Here is a 7,153-nt window from a genome sequence, read left to right as displayed (position 1 = left end):
GGGATCTGGCCCCTCCTGGCGCGGGGCTGTTTGTGGCCAGGTGGGATCCGGCCCCTCCTGACCCACAGGTGTCCAGGGCCAGGCTGGACGGGGCTTGGAGCACCCTGGGACAGTGGGAGGTGTCCCTGGGGGTGGCTCTGGATGGGCTTTAAGTTCCCTTCCAACCCAAACCATTCCATGGCTCCAGAACTTGTTGAGCCCCTTCCTGAAAAATATGAAATCCATGGAGATCCAATTCCCTCTCGTTTTCTCTTCCATTTTGCAATGATCACACAGCAGAAAATGGGACCATCCCTCCATGTGCTGCTCCAGGGAGCTTCCCTGTGCCAGGACTCGCCGGAATTCCAAGCCCACGGGAAGAGCCCACCGCGTATCCAGCCAGGAGGTGCCGCAGGATGGAGCGGGAGCCGGTGGGATGCAGGAACAGCCCCTGGCAAACAGCAGCCCAGGAGATGAAGCCGTCCCGATGTTGCTCCCATTCCCGACCTTTCGGCTCCGAGCATTCCTTGCCTGGCTGTCGGGATGAGCCAGAGCAGCCGGGACATGCGGAGGAGTCATTAGCGGGGCAATTAGCGCTCATTAACAGCAATCAATCAATCAGAGCTGAAGGACACCAAAGCCAGGCCTCCCGCGGCGGGAGGTGACAGCGGGGACACCCCGCCGTGGGGCCAGCCCTGGTTTTTCCAATTTAAAACTGGGATTAAACACCGGGATAGAGGAGCCGGCGATCAGCCCGTGCCAGAGCCCCGAGCGCTGCGGGCAGTGCTGGCGCAGGGATCAGCATCCAGCAGCTTCCCAGCTCCATCTGCGCTGGCGGGAGGGTTTATCTGATCCCGGGAAAAGCGGGATTCGGCTGCGGGAAAAGCCAGCTTTTGCAGGCTGACAGCGCATGGAATCGCAGAGTGTGGAGTGGTTTGCTTGGAAGGGTCCCTAAGGAACACCCAGATCCATGGACAGGGAACTTCCAGGGATCCAGGGAGATCCAGGCTGGTGGAGGGGGCTCAGATCCTTCAGAGACCCTTCCCGGAGCTGTGGCTCAGCCCCGCTGGGGATTCCTGCAGCTCCATTCCCGCGGAGTGCTTTTCCCTGGTTACAAATCCTGGATCCTGATTCTTTTTTTTTTCCCCATCCATCCCCTCCACGTGCTCCGTGGCAGTGCAGGATCCCTCCCTTTTCTCGCCATAATTTCCAGACACAGCACTGAGACGTCCCAGGAAAATCCCAAATTCCCTGCAAACCAGCGGGAGGGGTCCCACACGGTCCAGCTGAGCCCATCCCGACGCTCCCCTGGGGCCGCCGTGTCCTGCCCTTGGATATTGTCCCACCCCCGGCTGTGCCGAGGGAAGGATCCCTGGATATTTCCCTGAGCAAAAATCCCCCTGGAGCCACTTCAGCGCTCTGGGAACAGAAACAAAGGATAAATCCAAGTTCTGAACCCTCTCAGTCCCTCCCTGCCCCGAGCACAGCGACGAGGGATGAGGTGCCACCATCCAGGGTGACATCCCTGCGAAACCCAACCGCGGCTGAGCCAGGCACGAGCCACCAGCCCTGGCCACCCCTTCCCTGGGCCTTGGTCCCCAGCCTGGGCGACCACACCAAGATTTGAGGCTTCCAGGGGTTTTTGGCGGCCGCTTCACTCGGGGCGTCCATGCCGAGGGGGAGGGGACAGCAGCGCTCCCGTGCAGGGACATTCCAGGGGTGACAGCGCTGGAGCCTGGAGCTGGGGAGACAATGCCATGGAAACACGGGAACGGGAGCAGCGGAGCAGCCCCTGGGGAGAGGTGGAGGGAGCAGAGAGGGGCAGAAGAACGGGGGAGATGCTCCAACGTTGGCCAGGCGGGAGGAGGAGGGAAAACCGGGAGGAGAGGAAGCAGAGGAGATGGGAGGCGGAGGGACACGGGGCCACCGGCAGCTCCTGCGTGACCTCATGGCCGGGAAAGCCACCAGTGGCCGTCCCTTAAGGAGGTGACGTCCCCACGCTCATGTCCTGCAGAGCACATCCCACCAGCCAGCAGCATGTCTGGGGAAGGATGGATTGAGGTCCAGGAGGATCAGCCTTGTCCCTGCTGCGAGGACAATCACACCAGGCAGGCACATCCCATGGATTTGAAGTCTCCTGGTCCCCACCTTTCTCCTCATCCTAGGGATGTTCAACCTCGAGACCTTCCCGGCACCACTCCCGTAAATCCTGTGGGAACGAAGCGGCTCCCAAAGCATCCGGGCTCCGCAGGAAATCCCAACTCTTCCTTCAGATGTGCTGAACCTCCCCCTGCTGGAATCACCTCATTCCTCCCCCCGTTCCCTCCCTCCTTGCTCCTTATCCCTCTGGATGTTCAGCTCTCCCAGGGATGCACCCACCGGAATAAAAACACTTCCCAGTCTTCTGTTCGAGGAGCTGAACAGAACAAACTCTTTCTTCCCCCATCAGATCCTTTCTCCTTTCCCCTCATCCCTAAAAAGAGAAAATAAAGGGATTTATTCTCCTTTCCAAACACTGATCCTTCCGAGGTGGTTTTTTCTCCTCACCTGCACCAAAATTGCTCCCACAGATGTTTGAGGGCTCGGAGAAGCAACAATTCCATCATTTAGGCATTGAAGGACTTCAAATCCCTCAATTATCCCCAATTCCGAGTGGATTGAAGGAGCCAGGGAGCAGCACCTCCGTAACAATCAACACAAAAGCAGCTTCCAAGTGTCTCTTTCATGTGGTTTCATCCATGATCGTGGCAGGGAGATAAATTCCCGAATTTATTTCCTCTAATCCAGGCAGGCAGCAATTGATGGGTTTTTAGGAGGGTGAAAACGGCTGTGGGATGTTCCAATGTTTATGGGCCGCTAAATTTGATTTATAGGGAATTATCGGCGCTGCCACTGGGAAAGGTCCAGGGAGCTTAATATGATTTGCATTGATGGGATTAACATCAATTAACAGCTGCCAGGTTCGTGGAGCGCAGCCCAGGCCTGATTCCCACTGGATCCAACCCCTGATTCCCACCTGCTCCAGCTGCTGATTCCCACTGGATCCAATCCCTGATTCCCAATGGATCCAAGCCCTGATTCCCACTGGATCCAATCCCTTCCCAGTGAATCCACCCCCTGACTCCCATCGGCTCCAGCCCCTGATTCCCACTGGATCCAACCCCTGATTCCCATCAGCTCCAGCTCCTGATTCCCACTGGATCCCACCCCTGATTCCCACCGGCTCCAGCCCTGGCAGGTGAAGGGGATTTTGCTCTGCAGCTGTCTGACCTCAAACCCCACAAATCCTGAGGGGTTTCGTTGTTTTTTCCGGCCCCAGCCCCAGAAATCGCAGCTCTGCCCGTGCTCCCCGCACTGAAGGGGCCGTAATTCCAGGGAAGGGCCCGGGATGGGCACGGATTCCATGGGGTGGGGCAGGAGCAGTCTCGGGATGTGCCCGCTCCGCTCCCAGGCCGGAGGAAGGGGCAGGAGGGACTCGGCGGCTCCCGATGCCCGCGGTGCTCAGTGCCCTCCGGTGCCCGAACTGACGGAGGGGCTGAGCCCGGGATGCGTCTCCTCGGTGGTTTTGGGAAGAGGGAGGAAGTTTTTCCATTGGGATCAACCCCCTCAGCGTGATCCTGAACCCCCCGAAGGGATAAAACCCCACAAAAGTTGGGTTTAATGCTCCAAACCCCGGGAGCGCTGGGCACGAGGGGTCCCGCGTGGCTTGGGGTGACTCCCGGTGACAGTCGGGGCGTGGGAGGAAGCAGCGGGGCTGGAATTGATGCCAGGGATGTGCCAGGAGACGCAGCTTCCCTGGCAGGGTGGGTGCAGCTTCCCGGCACGGGGGATCCAGGATTTGGGGCAGGAGATTTCAGGTTCTGCTGCTGCTGCTTTTCCTTTCAAAACTTCCTGGCTCGGCTGGAAAATCCATCCCAGTTCTGCTCCAGGGCACCAAACGTCACCCGGCCTTTGTCCCCTGACCCAGGGGATGGAGGGGACAGGGAGGGGCTGTCCCCAGGGAACACAGCCCATCCCGAGCCCAGCACACGCGGATGGAGCTTGGGAGGCTCCCGGTGCCAAGGACAGCCCTGTGGGGAGAGGACGAACTCAAAGGGGTTCAGGAGAGGAATTCCCAACGTCCCTTTGGCTCTTCCTGACAGGAAAACCTTCCCTGCCCAGGGGAATCATTTCAAACCGGAGCTCTCAGGGTGATAACGCAAAGTTTTATCACGTGCCTGATGCGAGAGCCACATCCCAGCTTGGACCAGCTGCAGCTGGGATAGGCTGGGATAGGCTGGGATAGACTGGGATGGGCAAAGGCTCGTGGCTGGATGGAGATTGTGCAGCAGCCAGGCTGGGGATGGATGAAAAGCAGGGAATTCCCTCGTTCTCCCAGATGAGGAGCGCACCTGCTCAGGGGACGGCAGTGATGTGCTCTGAGCTTGGAATCTGCTCCACCCCACCGGGAGCATGGAATGGGTTGGGCTGGGAGAGCTTAAATCCCACCCAGTGCCACCCCTGCCCTGGCAGGGACACCTCCCACTGTCCCAGGCTGCTCCAAGCCCCAATGTCCAGCCTGGCCTGGGACACTGCCAGGGATCCAGGGGCAGCCCCAGCTGCTCTGGGCACCCTGTGCCAGGGCCTGCCCACCCTCCCAGGGAACAATTCCTGCCCAATCTCCCATCCAGCCCTGCCCTCTGGCACTGGGAAGCCATTCCCTGTGTCCTGTCCCTCCATCCCCCGTCCCCAGTCCCTCTGCAGGTTTCAGCTCAAGCTGTGGAGCCCTGAAATGTCAATGGGCACCACAAAGCCACTTGTCCCACTGGGAGGGGACATCGTCCCTGGAGGTGTCACCCCTCCCGAAGGGAAATCCAGGGCTTTGTCTGTGGATTCACGGAGCTGTCCTGGAAGCACCGGGGTGACGGGTGGCCAAGATCTCAGTGTGGAATGTCCCTCCCACCCAAACTTCTCCACTGCTCAGGATCCAGAGCCATCCCCAGCCCATTATCCCCCAAAACCTACTTCTAGTGCTTTCCTGGGAGCCACGGGATCCTGGGAAGGGGCTTAACTCACAGAGAGACATCCAAGGCGTCCATCCATCCTGCTGCTCCAAGAAATAAAGCCTGACACGGAATCTGCAAGGCCCAGGCTGTGCTGGTGGCTCCGTGTGGCTCCCTCAATCCTCCCTCTGGAGCACAGCTTGGTTTGGAATCTCTGCAGCTGCCCGGGCTCCGGGCCTTTCCTCAGCAGGATCAAACAATCCTGATCCTGCTGCTTTCCTCCTCCACCACCTGGGAGAGTTTTCCAGCCCTAGGAGGGTTTTTGTGGACTATCCCCAAGTGGGCACGGGCACGGATTTGGAATGACCTCAAAAAGGGAGATTTAAATGAAAATGATGCCCAGGATGCTCCCGGTTTCCCATCCGGAGGGGAAGAGTGCCTGGTCCCTGCAGACAGCCAGGAACAAGCACCGACAGGGAAGCACTGAGCCTCACCTGCGCTGATTAACAGGGTCTGGTTAATTGATTTCAATCACAGAGCAGGCAGCAGAGTAAGCGCCACAGAAAGGATCCTTTAATCAGCAGCCTCGGGGTTTGCCCTGAGCTGGCACCTGCTGGGACACTGGAAACGTTCCCCATCTCCAGAGGAATTCCAGCAAAGCCGTTCATTGCTGGCGTCTCCACATCCTGGGAAACTCCCCGGGAGGAGGAGAGTGGCACCAGCACCTGAGGAAGGGGAGAGGATGGAGCCGGGAGCTGCAGGGAGGGAAAACGGGAAGGAGGCTTTTCCCAAAGTGCCTGATGCCCCCTGGAAGGGCAGTGGGGCACGGAGGTGCCGCGGGCCACACAGCAGCTGCAAATCCTGCTGAGGACCAGGGCAACTCCCAGAGGGGTTTTCCTGATGGGAAAATGGAGCTGTGGCTCTTGGGGAATTTTTGCCCCAGGCACGGGAATCTCCTGTTGCAGCAGCACTTTGGGATGGAGCATCTCCCAGTCCAGCAGGGAGGGGGAAAACTCAGGAGAGGGGGAAAGAAGCAACGTCCTGAAGGTCACTCAGCAGAAAGGGATGGGAGGAGGCCCCGGGGTGTCCCCAAGCCCTGGGACTCTCCATGGGCTCAGGGAAGACAACAGCAATGACAATAGAGCTGGAAAGGCAACAAAACCCTAATCCTAATCACAATCCCTGCCTGGTTTCCCTGGAATCCCATCCCTTCTGCATCCCAGGATGGCTGGGACCTGCCTGGAGAGAAATCGGGCTCAGCTCCAGCCTTGTCCAGTTTATTTTGCTTTGGAAGCGCTGCTTCCATTTCAGGAAAAGCAAAAATTCGACAAGGAGAGGCTTCCCTGGTTCAGGGCTTTTTCCTACCTAGGAGTGGGAAAAGGAGCTCTGGATCCTGGAGAATGGTTTTCCTGTGGGGAAGGGAAGCAGCGCCCAGCACAGCCCTCTCTGAAGGAAGCAGGAAAATCATCTCAGTGAGCGAAGAGCAGAGCCCTGTGTGTCCCCCAGGGAACAAACCCTTGTCCCCACGGAGCCACCAGGAATGAGACTGGGGCAAACCCCACTGAGGACGTGAGCCCCGTAAGGAGAAAGGAGCCTTTTCCAAGCTTGAATCTGCAGGAATTCTGCTCAGGGGAAGGTCCTCGGTGACACCCACGGTGTGAGGAGGCTCAGCTGCCACCCGCAGCTGAGCTTTGCCTGGGGTGCTGTGGTGAAGCCACCGGAGGGGAACATCATCGTCCCTTTTCCTGCCCATCCCGATGCCTTCACTGGACAGACAGGGACTATACAGGACACAGACTGCCCCAAAATCCTGGAAACCTCCCCAGAACAATGGGAAAATCTGCTGGGATGAGAGACAGCAGCTACACCTGCAGTGAGGGTGTGATGCCAGCCCGGGGATGGACTCAGCAGCTGAGGAATTCCCGGATACGGAGTGGGCCCTGAGCATCTCTGAGTGTCCAGAAATTCCAGCCTTTCCCGGGATTTCACTGAGGGTTACCAGCGGCTCAAATCGCCTCGGGACGGGTTTTTGCTGCCTTTATTGAGGTGTCAGCGCTTCCGAAGGGTTTCAGTGATGGTTCCAGCCCGCTGTGGGAGCGCCCAGGTGCGGCTGCAGAGCCGGAGGGTTTGCAAACACACCCCTAAACCCTCATTCCATGCGGGCCCGGAGCGTTCCCCGCCAGGACTGAGGA

General features: G+C 58.7%; 1 long non-coding RNA gene across 2 annotated transcripts in view; it reads right to left on the bottom strand.

The window, feature by feature from the left end:
- LOC108447156 overlaps positions 1 to 7,147 on the bottom strand; it is a 10,762-nt gene extending 3,615 nt beyond the window's left edge. The window contains exons 1-2 of one of the 2 annotated variants that reach the window (XR_001862562.1): positions 5,035 to 7,147; positions 2,359 to 4,049 (exon numbers count right to left, since the gene is read on the bottom strand). This is a non-coding gene — a long non-coding RNA (uncharacterized LOC108447156). The remainder of the gene's footprint in view (positions 1 to 2,358; positions 4,050 to 5,034) is intronic. The other variant, XR_001862563.1, reaches the window with a different exon arrangement.
- Between the last annotated feature and the right edge of the window lie 6 nt (positions 7,148 to 7,153).

The sequence above is a fragment of the Corvus brachyrhynchos genome, unplaced genomic scaffold, assembly GCF_000691975.1.
Source record: "Corvus brachyrhynchos isolate BGI_N302 unplaced genomic scaffold, ASM69197v1 scaffold96, whole genome shotgun sequence".
NCBI lineage: Eukaryota > Metazoa > Chordata > Aves > Passeriformes > Corvidae > Corvus > Corvus brachyrhynchos.
This window is presented reverse-complemented; position numbering and strand designations above follow the sequence as displayed.